This window comes from Onychomys torridus, chromosome 4 (genome assembly GCF_903995425.1).
Source record: "Onychomys torridus chromosome 4, mOncTor1.1, whole genome shotgun sequence".
NCBI lineage: Eukaryota > Metazoa > Chordata > Mammalia > Rodentia > Cricetidae > Onychomys > Onychomys torridus.
Genome location: NC_050446.1, coordinates 61,102,328 through 61,118,248, shown reverse-complemented (window position 1 = coordinate 61,118,248; position 15,921 = coordinate 61,102,328). Strand labels below are relative to the sequence as shown.

General features: G+C 40.5%; 1 protein-coding gene across 1 annotated transcript in view; it reads left to right on the top strand.

Annotated features, from left to right (window-relative positions):
- The first annotated feature begins 4,961 nt into the window (after nt 1-4,961).
- Ctnnd1 (catenin delta 1) overlaps nt 4,962-15,921 on the top strand; it is a 55,497-nt gene continuing 44,537 nt past the window's right edge. The window contains 1 exon segment of the mRNA XM_036185160.1: nt 4,962-5,101. The gene's annotated coding sequence lies outside the window, so the exon portion shown is untranslated.

The window sequence follows — 15,921 nt, the reverse complement described above, 5'->3', positions numbered from 1 at the left end:
AGAACAATACTTGTTTATGCCATCTGTGAGTGTAGAATTAAGACTTGAGTGAGCAAGGACAATACCATTGGAGGTTATTCTGTGGAGGTGTAAGGAAAATGTTTTATCCCCTTCTTAATGTGTTTTTTATCAAGGTTAAATTAATTTTAATGGAGAGGACTTCTTGATTGGCTTTTTTTTTTTAATCAAGTACCATTTTTTTTGTAGTAAAATCTCTCTCTCTCTCTCTCTCTCTCTCTCTCTCTCTCTTTGGGGGTGGATGTTGAGATAGGGTTTCTCCGTATAACAGCCCTGGCTGTCATGGAACCCAATACTTAGCCTTGAACTCACAGAGATCCACCTTCCTCTGCCTCCCAAGTGCTGGGATTAAAGGTGTGTACCACCACACCCAGCTTGTGGCAGTAAAATTTTAAAAGGGAATGGGCTTCAAAAATGGCTAACTCTGGGTGTATAGCCACCAGAGGATAGAAACAAAACTAATTTGTTTTTCCTTACAGATAGCCAGTGTTTTGAAAGATGATTTTTTTCTTTTTATTATTTCATCATGTCATTTATGGTTTTGGTCTGTTTTAGAACTAGAATCAAGGCTGGGTCTCGTGGCATACACTTCTGATCTCAGGAGAACAGAGCTAGAGGACAGCTTGAGCTGTCTCAAGAAGAAGGAGAAGGAGGAAAGAGGAAGTAGAAGAAGGAAAAAGAAAGACAGAGGAGAAGAAAAGGGCTGAAGATAAGGGACTAGAGCTGTATCTCAGGAAAGTGCTTAGTTAGCATATGTGAAGCCCTGGGTTTGAGTCCAGTACCCTTTAAACACTGGGTGAGGTGGCAATCCAAGTAATCCAAGACTTGGGAGGTGGAGGCAGAGGGATCCAAGTTTAAGGACATCCTTAGTTAGCTACTTAGGCAGTATGAGACCACCTGGGCTACAAGAGACCCTGTCTTAAAAACCTAAAATAATGATGATGATGAATTTGCCTGATAAAATGGTTTAGCAGGTAAGGATGCTTGCTGCTAAGCTTGCCGACCTGAGCTTTATCCCATGGTGGGATAGACTCTGGAAAGTTGCCCTCTGACCTCTGCTGGCATACCATTCATAAATAAATAAATGTAATAAATTTAAAAATGAGTAAAAAGAACTAGATTCATTATAATGCACAGCACTCTATCCTACACCCTATCTGCTGACTTTAATATTTCTTTCTTTTGTTACTAAGTATTGAAACCCAGGCCTTTGTACATGCTGAGCATATACTTTAATGTACTGAGCTATTTAAATCTCAGCACCAACTGAATTTCTCTCTTTCTTTCTTTTTTTTTTTTTTTTAAACACACTCATAATGTTGCCTGCCTAGGCCTGCACTCCTCTTGCCTCAGCTTCCCCAGTGGGTTTGGTTATAGGTGTTCACCACCATGCCCAACTTCTCTGTTTTTGTTCTTGCTCTGTAGACCAGGCTGGACTGGAACCCACAGAAATCTGCCTTCCTTTGTCTTCTGAGTGATTAAAGGCAAGTACCACCAGGCCCAGTTCCTATTTCTTCTTAGACACATTTTTTTTTCTTTCTCCCAGCTCTTCCCTAATCTTTCATCGTTTTATGATATCTTGCTTTTTGGTGATGATTGTGGTGGGGGAGTTAAACTTTTGAAGGTTATTGAGCATTGAATATAATGTTCCATGCATAAAAACAAAAGAGAAACAAAAAGAGAAAAAATACAGCCATGTGTGTCTAAATTATACTTCAATTCATTAACTTACTTTCATTTTCATTTTTTGTTTTTTGAGATAGTGTTTGGCTATTTAGTCCTAGCTGGACTTGATATGGTCCAGGCTACTAGGTCTCCTCTTTCTGCCTCCCTAGTATTAATTGTTTGCCTCTAGCAATTATCTTTGGCTGTTTAACTTGGCAGGGATGAAGTCTAGATATAGAAGATATCCTGAGTAATGGGAGAAGATTCTTAGATAGTGAGATAATTCTTATTATTATCTTCTTGACAGTGTATTTTTTCCCATTCCACTTTGGCTAAAAACTAGATCAAACAAATGTTATAATGCCTGTTTGGTCCTTGTGCACAATAGACTAAATATGAGGATCTTTAAGAAGATAGTCTAAATATGAGGGGAGGGGTTAGATAATTACTATAGCATCTTGATTAAATGAGCAGGAATTTTGGGTTATATAGATAAAGAAAGATCTGATTATGGCTAACGGGTGTTACTGTCATATATAGAGTGAATAAATCTGGTACCTTGATGAGCTTCCATTTTCTTATCTGTAAAATGGTGGTATTCATTCTATAGTGGTGCTTTAGAAGACAGAGGAAGTAATGACTTCAAAGTGTATTTCACATAGCAGATGCTCGCATTGGTTGTTATTACTGGGCAGTGCTGAGTCACTGAAAACTTTTGGGGGACAGGATAAATACTTGCCATAGTTCTTTTATTTTATTATTATTATTATTATTATTATTATTATTATTATTATTATTATGAGACAGTTTCTCAGTGTGGCTCTGGTTGTTCTCGAACCTGGTATATAGACCAGGTTGGCCTTGAACTCAGAGATCCACCTGCCTCTGCCTCCTGAGTGCTGAGATTAAAGGTGTTCACCACCACTGCCTGGCTCAGTAGTTGATTCCTAATGGGTTTATACTATATGCCAGATATTTTTAGAAGACATTTATGTTGCCAGGCAATGTGGCCCATGTCTGTAATCCTGGGACTTTGTAGGCGGAAGCAGTAGGATTATTTGAAGTTCAAGTCCACCTTGGGATATATATAGTGAGTTTCAGACCAGTAGGAACTATATACAAGGTCTGGCTAAAAAACCAAAAATGACTTTTATGTATATTTTTATTCTCACAACAGCTTTGTCTGTGTAATGAGTGTGACATGTGCCTGTGTAAAGGCTAGAGAAGGCTATCCAGTGTTCTGCTCTAGTACTCTGACTTCTGTCTGTGAGCCTGGAGCTGGGCTGGTGACCATCAAACTCCAGCGATCCTCTTGGCTCTGTCCTACCCATGGGCATGCATATGGCCATGCCTGGCTTTGTACATAGGTACTGGTACCTGAATTCAGGTTCTCATGCTGAAGCAGCAAGTGAGCTGTTAGCCACTGAGCCATCTCTGCAGTGAGAGAGAGTTATTTCTATATTATAGTTAAGGAGACAGGTTCAGCAATTACAGAAGTGGGCCAAGGTCACACAGGTGTGCAAACACTGGGTTAGTGTACTTGTGTAGGTAGCTGGAAGCCAGCAGTTTGACTGCAGTCTCTCTTCTTAGCCATTGTATCGCCATGATAGATTATGGAAGCTTTATGAAGATTCATTGTGCAGTAGCCAGTAGGAACACATACCTCTTATTCCAGCACTTGGGAGGCTGAGACAGGGGCATCTCTGTGAGTTCAAGGCCAGTCTGGTGTACATATCAAGAATTCCAGGACAGCCATGGCTACATAATGGGACCCTGTCTCAAAAAATAAAATAAAACAAAAATAAGAAACAAGGCCAACAAGAGGTGTTAGTGGGTAAAAGCGCTTGCTGCCAAGTCTTAAGACCTAAGTTTGATCCACTGAACCCACATAGAGGAAGAAGAGAACAGATTTCTGTGAATTGTTCTCTGACCTGAACATGGGTGCTGTGGTACATGTGTGCATCTCCACATATGCAAGGACAGATACACACAAATAAATTTAATTTAAAAATATAAAGAGAAACCTTCAAATTCATCATCTTTGTTTAGTAACCAATGAATAACTGGTCCCAGTCTTACCAGGTGGTAATATGACAGCATTTCCATCACTGAGAAAACAGGGGCAGAAGGGTTTTAGAGTCTGTGACCAGCCAGTGAGATCCTGTCTCAAAACAAAGCAACCTCCTCACCCAAGGAAAAAAACAAAAACAAAAACAAAATTCAAGCAACAAATAAAACCCTTTCCCCTCCTAAATCTTAAATGAATTCAGAGGAAAATCCCTGTAATGTTTTATTTAGGTCAAATAAAAAAGCCAGGTAATTTTGAGTTCACAAAGAAATAGCATTCTCTTAATTATTTTAACGACATTCTTATCTCTTCTAAACTCTTAGTTTATTGGATTCTGTTCATTGTCCCAGGCAAACCCACAGTGGTTTTCCTCAACAGCCCTGTGGATTCTGATTTTTTTAAAGTTTAGAGCAGAGAGGCTAACAAGTTATTAACAAGCCTAAGCATTTATTTTTTCTCATTAGTTCTAATGCAATTAAATCAAAACAATGGAAGTGAGAGTTTGCCTCAGATATTTCCTACCATCCCAATCAACACACAGTCCTGTTTCTGGGATTTCTCTCCTTCCTTCCTGGCTTCCATTGGGAAAATGCTTTGGGTAAGAAAGAAACAAACCAAATGGCAGCAGGCAAATAAAGTAAGCTCTTTTCTGTTTTCTCACCCTGATAGGCAAGGAAAGGGAGCAAGACCCTCATCAAAGAGCACTGAAGCTTAGGCGTGCCGTTCTAAAAAGCTTTGTTAGTTAGTTAGCACCTCCCACCCCCACCGCCAGCTCTGCAGTAATTCCTCAGAGACTGTATAGTCTCCGCTTTAAATATAAATAAATAAATAAATAAATAAATAAATATATATATAATATATATAAAACTTCCTCGTCTTTCTCTCCTTTTTTTTTCCCCTTCCCATTTCCTATAATAAAGTTTCCTATTGGATAAGGTCAGCTCCCTGATTTATGCCTGGCTCCTATTGGAAGCTGGCGGGGGCTGACATCACTTAGGAAAGCTAGGGTAGGGCTGCCAGATCAGTTTGTCACCACCCAGGCTCCTTGCCTTTGGCTGGGTGCAACTTCCATTTTAGGTGTTGGATCTGAGGGGAAAGGAGAGGGAGAGGAGAGAGAGGGAGAAGAGAGAGAGGGAGGGAGGGAGGGAGAGAGAGAGAGAGAGAGAGAGAGAGCGAGCGAGAGAGAGAGAGCGAGAGAGAGACACGGAGGGAGAGGGAGAGAGGCAGGAAAGATCCTGAAACGAGGAAGAGGAAGAGGTGTCGAACCTCGCTGGATTTGTCTTTCTCAGCACATTGGTGAAGCCCTGGGTTTGTTTCTTAGAGGATTGGCTTTAGAAGTCCACATTTGAGGTGGGTGCTTTCTTCATCCTTTTATAAAAATGTGTGGATAACTAGTTGGGAAAAGAAAGGATAACCCAAGTGGGATTTTGTCTTAGTGGTAACTGGGGAGATTGAAAAAAGGCAAGAGATCCTGTTAATGCTGACGGTGAATTTTAATCAATTATTTTTTCTACTTTTAATACTTTGGTCATATTTTTGTATTTATATTAAGGAAAAGGTAAACGTAATAGACCTAATACCGGAAGCTGGCTTAGAACCAGGGGTAGAAGGTGTGCAAATTACATTTTTCTCTGTACTCTTATTTCATTCTATTTTATTTTTTCTGGCTTAAGCTAACATACTTCTGTTTTCGGAGCTCAAAAAGTTGTGGGTTTTTTTTTTTTTTTTTTTTTTTTGGCATGTTGTGTGTGGGTTGGGAAAGGAATTTGTCCTGGTCGGAAGATAGTTGGATAGTTGTACAGATGGCTCTTACCATGTTTTAAAACTTTCAGCCCCCTCACCTTTGAATTTGTGGCAGTGGAAAGTTTCAGGGAGCCTTAGAACTTAAGTAGTATTGTTTTTTTTCCTCCTGAGAGTTTGAACGGCCCAGATGGATTTCAGCTCTGCTGTTCCTGGGTGGATCCCTTACTTTTCCAGGTGTGGTGGGTGGGAGCCTCGCCTGTTAGAAGCAAGCCTCGCCTGCTTTGCCCTGAAAACAAATGGCTCTATATTAACTGAATTGCCACCACTTTTTTTTTTTAATCCTAAAAATACTGTTGATGGAAGAGATTTGTGAAGGTGTAGTGTGTTAAACCTGTAAATATGAAATGCTGGTGCCTTAAGGGTCAGGAATTCTAATCATGCTTTAAGCTGTTGACCAGAGTAAAGTGGCAGAGCACCTGAAAGTCTTTTCAGCCCTTTTGGTTTCAGAAAGGGCCGAAGGCTGTGAATGGTCAGGTGAAGAGAAACCACTTAATGAAAACTTGAGTTTGCAAACCCCATTTGAGAAAGCACAAAGGGAGTTTTATTTTTAAGCTACTGGAAAGGTGCTTTCTTCGAGTTTGTCTTTTGTTTGTTTGTTTGCTTGCTTGGTTAACTTACCATTAAGTTAGAACACTGTTAGAGATAAAGGCCTATGACTCTACTTCATGTTTTATAATTGGTCTTAAGATTTGTTTGGTTTTGCTTTATGCACATACATTCTTGCAAATGTACTGATCCCAGATAATTATATAGCCAACTCATCAGGAGCTGCAAAATAAGGTACTCTTCTTTTTTAAATGGGAATCAGTATGGAAATCAGGACTGAAATAGACATTGTAGAAAGGTGGGTCTTACTGTGTAAGCTGCTCATTGCCTTTAAATTGATACAATCTTTAATCTTCTGATTTTCTAGTCCCTGCCCCCATTCTTTGACTGGAACACTTCCTTGAATTTTTTTCCTACAGTGAAGACATTCCTTGCAAGATGATTTTGTCCTTGTCAGGTTGTGGCTTATGGAGGAAACAACTTTTATTCCTCTTTTCCTGTCCATATAATCTAGGCGAGGGTTACAAGAAAATATTTGATGTCTAGACCTCAAAAATGGAAAGAAGTAGTTGAAAAGAAAGAAAAGAGACGACGTGTACAGTCAGTTGGGCTCTAGTTCTCATTTCCGATTGTTTTCAATTTTCCTTTCAATGCTTTCCTGGGGAGGTGTCTTGGTGGGTCTTCGGAGGGTTGGTCTGTTGCTTCCAGAGTGTCGGTTTCTCCTCCACCTTTAGGGGGAGAGATGAGAGTAAAGAGTACAAAGGCAGTTTGCAAATAGGTTCTGGACGACTGGTGGTGATCTGGGTCCGGCTTTGAAACTGGGCTTTGTGTAGCTGTGTTGAACAACGTTAAGGTTCTGGACTGTTTTTCCAAACTAAGGCATTGTTTGGCCTGCCGCGTAGTACAGAGCCTTTTGAGGTGATAAGATGGAAGATTATTGTCTCTTACTTCACCTCTGCTGGTTCTTTCAGGAATTATAGGAAAGGGGACAGATAAGTAATCTTTTATTTTACTATTTTTATTATTTGTTGTGCTTTTTATTTTGATTTTGGGGTGAAAATGATGACAAATGAGTATGAATTGTACAGATTTTCTTTCCTTGTTTGCTTTTTATATAATTTGCTTAGTTTCTTTGTTATGTGAGTAAGGTAGTGGTCTGTTTTAGGTAGGGGTGTGTGTGTGTGTGTGTGTGTGTGTGTGTGTGTGTGTGTGTGTGTGGTGAGGTCTCATGGCTGGTTAGAGTTCTGGTGCCTTTCTTAGGATTCCAGTGTGGGCAGCCAGAGGGGTCAGAACGTGTTCTGTGCTGGTCTAAAATTGGGACTCTTGGAGATCTTAAAAAAAAAAGGAGAGCTTCCTTAATTACATCCCAGCCTTAGGTTTATCAAATAGCTGGCTTCTTAGGGATGGATGAGACAGGATGAAGGCACATAAATTCAGCTTAGATCATTATCAATTGCACTAGCAAAATGTTTAGCTCTGTATAATTTCTTGTTTTCTATTATGGTAGGTGATGGCTCTCTGTTGATACCTTCCAGTTCCTTCTGTCCTCTACCCTCCCTCTCATTGTTTTATTTTACTGTGTGCTAAGCATTTTGCCTAGACCTAATTTCTAATAACCATTTTTTTGAAAAAGACTTTGGGACCCAGAAGCTGAGATTTGCTGACCAATCACTATCTAAATGGCTTAATCCTGGTCTGATGAACTACAGAGTCAATGGATTTAACCAGGGATACACTGCCAATACCCAGAGAAAATGGACATAACAGCTGGAACTAAAATAAATGAAGCCTTGCTATAGGCAGGGGTGTTTTAGTCGTTACTTACAGAGACCAAACTGGAGTAGTATATGGAAAAGAGGAGTTTCCTTAGAGCGAGAGAGTGCTGAATATGCTGACAGATGTTATTTTAGCCCTAAAAGCAGGGATCATATCATAGGCATGCCACTGCTGTCCCACTGTTCTCCTTTCTTCCTTCCTTTTGCAGTGGTGGGGCTTGAACTCAGGGTCTCACACAGGCCAGGCCAGGCCAGGGCTCTGCCACTGAGCTCATCACCAGTCCTTTATTCATTATTTCCAGACAGGTTCTCTATGTAGCCGTCGTGTCCTTGAACTGTCTGTGTAGACTAGACTGGCCTTGAACTCAGACCTGCCTGCCTCTCTCCCGAGTGCTGGGACTAAAGGCGTGCACCAGTACCACTGGCTGCTTTATTTATTTTTAATTTCTGGGAATCGCCTCAACCTTCATTTACTTATTAGTGAAATTTCCTCTTCTGGAGAATTTTCAGCCCTTTGGGATGAATGTGAACACCGTCTAGTGACAGGTTTGTAGGAGGTAGTCCTAATAAATGTATTATTATGTATCTAAATATCATACTGTATTAATATTATGTCTTTCACTCTAGACTGTGAGCTGCTTGTGAGTAGGTACTGTCTTATCTCTATCCCTTTATTACCTTTCTCAATGTCTGCTACAAACTGAGGTGCTCTGTAAGTCATGTTTAATTAAGGTACTTGATGGGAATTAGTGGGGACTGAGAAGGCTTAAGTTGAGACAGGAAGCAAACAACATGAATTAATTACATTCTCATAATTTTGACACTTTCACTGTAGCCTGTAGTTTAGATCTTTTATTTATTCATTTACATTTTTTTGGTTTACATTTATTTCATTGTGTGAGTGGGGAGGGACAGGCCCCTGCTTCTGCTATGGCAGGTGTGTGGAAGTCAGGACAATTTGGGGATGGGGAGAGTCTATTCTCTTTCCTTTGTGTGGATTCTAGGACTTGAACTCAAGTCCTTCCACTGAGACATTTCACCAACTCTAACCTTTTTTAGCCGATCTCATTTGGCTCAGGTTGGCCCAAACTCTATAACGTAGCTGACGATCACCTTATGAATGCTGGTGCTGTAGACGTGTCACCGCAGCTAGCTTCGAAACGAAATTTCTGGAAATCATGGAAGATTTTCAGGGTTAGCTTGTCTTGGCAATCAGTCTAAAGAACAGTGTAAGAAGTAAGATGTATTTCATAGCTTAGGCAGCTATGCCTTCAATCAGTGAAAACTTGCAACCTGTCCATTTTCTGGGGCAAAAACATGGGCAGCAATGAGGAAGAACATTTTCAGTCCTGCTTGGATCCGTGGTTTATATACCACTACTAATAAAAACACTAAGTGCTTGGGATGATAGTTTCAGACATGAGTGCTTCAAAGAAAATGCATTTGGTATCATTTTCTCCCCCTGCCCCCAAGTCTCATTTTGAGACAGGGTTTCCTGTACCTTGGCTGATCTTTAACTCCTGATCTTTCTGTATCTGCCTCCCAAAGTGCTGGAATTATAGGAATAGGTTACCATACCTGGCCTGATATGTGTTCTTTTTTTGCCATAGATTGAGCTTGTGTGTGTACAGGGCTAGGCTAGCACAGGATACCATACAATGGAAGCAGTTCTCCTACCTCAGTGTCACTTTGTGTTGTGACCAGAATGTGAGCTATCACACTTGGCAGCCATTATTATTATCATGATTACTATTATTAATCACCCTTTCAGCCATGGAACTGTATTAGAAAATCCATTAATTTAAGAACTGAAATTATGGGAGCTGGAGAGATGGTTCAGTGGATAAATGCATTTGTTGTTCTTCCAAAGACTGAGTTTGTCCAGCACCCAAGTCAAATAGTTCACAACCAGCTACCTTCTAACTCTAGTTCCACCAGATCTGATGCCATCTTCTGGCTTCTGTGAGCATCTGCACAGTTGGTGATGTAGATGCACACACCTAAATAAAAGTAAAGATGTCTTTAAAAGAATATAAATTAGCTTTTATGTACAATTCAGGGTTGTAGCAAGAGGAAACTTATATAAGGAATGAGCCATAAGTAATCAGGATATGGAAAAACTACAGATATTCCTTTGTATTTGCTCAGAAAAGGGGGTTAAAATAAGGGTTTATAAAAATAAAAATAAAATCTCCTTTGGGGGCTGGAGAGATGGCTCAACAGTTAAGAGCATTGACTGATCTTCCAGAGGACCCAGGTTCCTTTCTCAGTATCCATATGGTGGCTCACAACCTTCTGTAACTCCAGTTTCAGAGGAATATGAGACCCTCTTTTGGCCTCTGAGGGCATTAGACTTACATAATATACATAGATACATGTAGGCAAAGACACCCATACACATAAAATAAAAATAAATAAATGCTAATTATATGAAACTGAAATAGGAATTGATTGACCGCAAGGTTTCCAATAGAGCACTGATGGAGAGAGAACACTGTCCTGCTTAGAATTAAGGGGGAAATTAAAGTATGAGTGGTTTGTATTTAGTTATGTAATTTTTTTTTGATGACTCTTTGAGACAGGGTCTCAAGTAACCCAGGCTGGCCTTGCCCTTGCCCAGGGCTTCTTGCATGCTGGGCAAGCACTCTTACCAGTTGAGCTACATCCCTAGTCTTTTCCTTTCCTTTCTTTTTTTGATAGAGCCTCTTTGGTTGGAGCCCTGGCTGTCTAGGAACTTTCTATATTGACCAGGCTGGCTCCCAAACTTATTGGTGAAATTATTAAGGCCACTCCACGTAGTTAAAAGGGAGGTTTATTTTGTGGGGTAACTTACAATGAAGGGGTAGGTTGCAGGGTCTGGAAAAGGTATAGCGCAGTCTGGTGGTGTTCTCTGGAGAACTCTGCTCGGTCTACCTCCAGCGTCCAGGGTCCCAGAACCAAGAGCGAGACCTCCTCTTGATCCTCCGTCTCCCGCTCCCTCCTTTGCCCCGCCTTATGAGCGTGATCACTACCGAAGCTTCAATGGGGGTTGGAACTTCCAGGCCAATGCTGGGATGGCTATCTCTTGCTTTAGTATTGGGATTAAAGACAAGTACTACCACCACTACTACATCCTACTGCATCTAGTCTTAAAGAGTTTTTCTCCTAGTGTTCTGTGATGATCAGGTAATGTGCCTAATGTTTTCACAAGTCTCATTTTATGATGGGGAAAGTGGTGTTTATTAAGTTTTAATTTTAAACATATATAATTTTGTAAGAATGTTTTCAAGATCACATTAACTTTTTTTTTTTTGGCTTTTTTCGAGACAGGGTTTCTTATTGTATTTTTGGTTCCTGTCCTGGATCTTGCTCTGTAGCCCAGGCTGGGCTCGAACTCACAGAGATCTGCTTGGCTCTGTGTTCTGAGTGCTGGGATTAAAGGTGTGCGCCACTACCGCCTGGCTCACATTAACTCTTTACCCTTATTCACCTAGCACCAGATGCTCTTGTTTTCCTTCAGATATTTTAACTGTCGTGTACTTTTCATTAATATACTCAACCAAAAAGTGATTTTCTGCTGAGAGCCTCTCCCCAGTGTTATAAGGCAAAATGGTATAGCATAGTAGTTGTTGCATTGATGCTTAAAAACAAAAAGAAACACTCTGTAAAAGAAAGTCCTGTTGAGAAGAAAAGATGCTGGACCTAGACTGTTGTGTTCCATTTGTGCTCTGATTTACCCCAGGACAAATTGCTTAGTCACTCTTTGTCCTGGTCTTCTCTAAGACGGGATCATTTTGATCATTTCTTTGGGGACATACCTCAGTGGTAGAGTGCTAGCCTAGCATTCTCTAGGCCCTAGGTATGACCTCTTCTAATGCAGAAACAAACAAACAAAATGTATTAACTTTTAACCTTTTTATATAGGATTATCATTAATTACATTTGCTACTTAAAATTTATAGACTAGTATACAGCTCATAGTAATACCCTGTGTTTGCCATAGAACACTGAATTAACTGAAACATCATTTGTCTTCATTTATCTGTTAGACAAAATGTCTTTTAAATAGTTTGTTGAGACAAAGTTTCACTGTGTAGCCCAGCTTGCTGATACTCAAGTGATAGAATCACAGACCTGTTCAAGCATCTATGCCTGCCTTCTGTTAACTTGAAGAAACATTTTATTTTGGCTGGGGTGGGAGGGGTGGGAGTGGGTGGTGGGTGGGTGGCAGGTGGGTGGCAGTGCAGTTGGTGCACACTTTTAATCCCAGGACTCAGGAGGCAGGGGCGGTGGATCTGAGTTCAAGGCCAGCCTGGTCTACAGAATGAGTTCCAGGGCAGCCAGGGCTACACAGAGAAATTCTGTCTCAGGGGTGGGTGGGTGGGTGCATTTTATTTTGTAGTAGGCAGCAACTTAGGGGAGTTGTGTTGGGGGGGGTTGTCAAAAACAGTGGTAATTATTCATAAGGGGAGGTGTTGATGGGGAGACAATCAGGTAGCATTGCCGATGTCTTCATAATTTTTTCAAAGACTAGGAATGTCTAGCAGAACAGAACTCTGGGGAAATGTAATTTGATCAGAGTGGACTGAGGAAGGGTTTTGCTTGAGTTTATTATCACCAGCTTGAACCAGATTTTTGTTTTGAGCCTGGCTTTCACTATGTAGCCATGGTTGACTTGGTGTTTGCTATGTAGACCAAGCTTCCCTGTGAAGAACCTCCTATCTCTGCCTCCCCAGTTGCTTGGTACAGGTATGTACTACCACCCCTGGTTTTTTTTTTTTTTTGTTTGTTTGTTTGTTTTTGTTTTTGTTTTTGTTTTTGTTTTTTTCACATGCCATTTTGAACCAGATTCTTTACCTTAAGCTTGTCCAGCCAGGAGTTTGTAAGCTAATGTGGGTTATAAATGCTTGTACGGAAATGAAGGCAGGGTTTTGCTGTCCTTTTTATTGAAATGAGCTCCCTCTTTTTTGTTCGGGAAACATTCCACTTGAAGCCCATATTTATGGACATTTGAAAAACTGTAACATGTAGAAATTTTGAATTCATGAGTGCTGCCTGTGAAAAGTGTGGTTCTAAGAAGAGTCTGCTTTCATATGAGGAAAAGCCTAGCTGAGCTTGGGATGTATGCATGTCTGAGATGAAGCCCTGTCTGGAAGGAAACGAGTAAGTTTCCTCCAGCCTAGAATTTTCCTTCTCTCTACCCCACCCCTCACCTTTTAGAGACAGGGTCTTGCTATTTAGTTTCTTCATATTATGTAACCCATGCAACTAGGGTTCTGAATAATATTTGTTTGGTACTCTTTAGCCTTCTGTGATGGCTAGTTACCCAAATTCCTACATTTTTAGCCTATAATTCTTTACTGTTTCTCCAGGTTCTTCCCCTGTTGTTTGCCTTCCTGTTCTCTGTACTATCTTCTTTAAGTTAATGGTCTTCTCAAGATTTTGATTTTTGTTCTTAATTAATTGTATTAATTAACTAAGACAATTAACTAAAGGCAAGTGTAGGATACAGCTTCCGGTTTACTTGAGTTAGATTGACATGAAGGTACATTTAGTAGTTCAACTAGTGCCACTCCCTACTCCCACCCCCAGGTGTCTTTGTGTAGCCCTGGCTGTCCTGGAACTCTGTAGACCAACCAGGCTGGCCCTGAACTCAGAGATCCATCTGCTCCTGCCTTCCAAGTGCCTAGCCCTTAAATTTGTTTGTTTGTTTGTTTGTTTTGGTTTTTGAGACAAGATTTCTCTTTGTAGCCCTTGCTGTCTTGGAGCTCACTTTGTAGACCAGGCTGGCCTCAATTCACAGAGATCCTCCTGGCTCTGCCTCCAAAATTGGGACTAAGGCGTGGGACACCATTGTCAGGCCCTTAGTTTTTAGCATTTATTTATATATTTTTTTAGATCTCATCTTTCCTAATTAATTACTCCGTATAGCCAAGACAATAGTAGATCAAAAAGGAATTTATTCCCCAAAATAAATGACCATGTTTGTATGTTGTTCTGTATTAGAATGGAGAAGCACATTTCTCACTGTAGAATAAAAAGATACTTGTTTGAAGAAGCTTATATTTTAAGAGACCAAAATTTATTCTGATGTTTGAGGACATAGACATTGTTATAGAAAGTAGGTCAACTTTTCAGTACTTTATCAAAGCACCTGCCGTTCCCATTTCATTGCAAGTGAAGTAAATCTCATTGAATAAAGTAGCTGGTGTATATTCAGTCCACTTTTAAAATAGAGGAGTCTATTTTAAAAGGGAAATTGATGCCAATCTGATTTCTTTCCTGCTTCTTTGTTAGAATGGGGGAAATCTGGAACCTTTCTGTTGTTCTCTCCACTGCTGGCTTTGTAAACTAGGACACAGTTGGGCACTTGAGTGTCTACCCTGCGGAGGGTCAGCCAAAGGAGTAGGTGTGGCTATATAGGATCCCCAAGTCATAGGTAGACCTAAGGATCACAGTTAGAAAAGATATAGAGAATCTGGTATGGTACATGCTGTAATCTCAGTATTTGGAAAGCTAGCAGGAAGAGCTGGAGTTTGAGGCCAGCCTGTGCTATATAGTAGATCTTGCCAAAAAATATAGATAAATAGGACTGGTTAGGCAGCTCATTGGGTAAGGTGCTTGCTGCCAAACTTGATGACTTCTGCATGTGTGCCTCATGGCATAGGTTCCCACACACATGCATGTGCTGTGGATATCGCTCTGTGTAAATAAAGTTCTGATTGGCCAGTGGCCAGGCAGGAAGTATAGGCGGGACAAGAGAGAAGAGGATTCTGGGAAGTAGAAGGCTGGAGAGAGACACCTCCAGCCGCTGCCATGAGAAGCAACGTGTAAAGACACTGGTAAGCCACATGCCGTGTGGCCAAGTATAGATTAACAGAAATGGGTTAATTTAAGATAGAAAAGGTAGATAACAAGCAGCCTGCCACGGCCATACAGTTTATAAACAATATAAGTTTCTGTGTGCTTTCTTGGTTGGGTCTGAGCGACTGTGGGACTGGCGGGTAAGAGAGATTTGTCCTGACTGTGGGCCAGGCAGGAAAACTCTAGCTACATGCATGCATATACAAAATGAATGTAAAATAATAAAATGAGCCGGCCATGGTGGTACATGCTAGTAATATCAACACTTGAGAAGTGGAGGGTCAGAAATTAACTTATCCTTGGGTAAGTAGGGACTTTGAGATTAGCCTGGGGAACGTGAGACCCTTTCTCAAAAAGAACAAAAGTACAACCAACTAAACAAAAGGTATTAAAATTAAAAAAAAAACCCAAAATGTAGTTGATTTATTTTTCTAAAGTTTAACTGCTTGTATTTTTTGAACATGTGAAACATCTTTACTCAGAAGAAGGAAGGTATGGTGGTATACCTGCAGTCCTGGCACTTGAGGCTAATGCAGGAGGATAGGAGATGGGAATGAGCTGGGCTAGATATCTAGACTTTTTCCCAAAAGCAAACCAGAAAAAACCAAAATAAAATAGAAAAAAGAAACAAAACAAAACAAACAAACAAAAAAAAAAAAAAAAAGAAAAAGAAAAACCTAGGGCTAAGGAGGAGGTAGGTCAGTAGTAGTAGAGCATTTATCTGGCAGAAATAACTCCCTGGGTTTGATCCTTAGCACACACACAAATCATGCCATGCTCTAGTGTATAATAATAAACCAAGTACACTTAGTAAATAATGAATATATAAGTACATGTTACAATAGGTAATTCTGTTGAACAAAGCATAGTACATAGGATGGAGGCTAAATGGTACCAAGGGAAGAAAATTTGTGTGTGTGTGTTGCTGCTGCTGTCTGTCCGTCCATCCGTCCGTCCATCCATCCATCCATCCATCCATCCATCCATCCATCCATATGTCTATCCATGCATCTACCTATCTATCTACCTATCTATCTATTTGAGACAGGGTTTCATGAAGCCCAGGTTAGCCCATGAACTCCTGATCCTTTTGCCTCCACTTCTCAAATGCTGAGTGCTACTGTCTTTTACAAGAGTGATCAGGGAGGGCATATACGTAAGGTATACTTGGAAGAGAACAAAGTAAGTGGTCATAGATGAGAG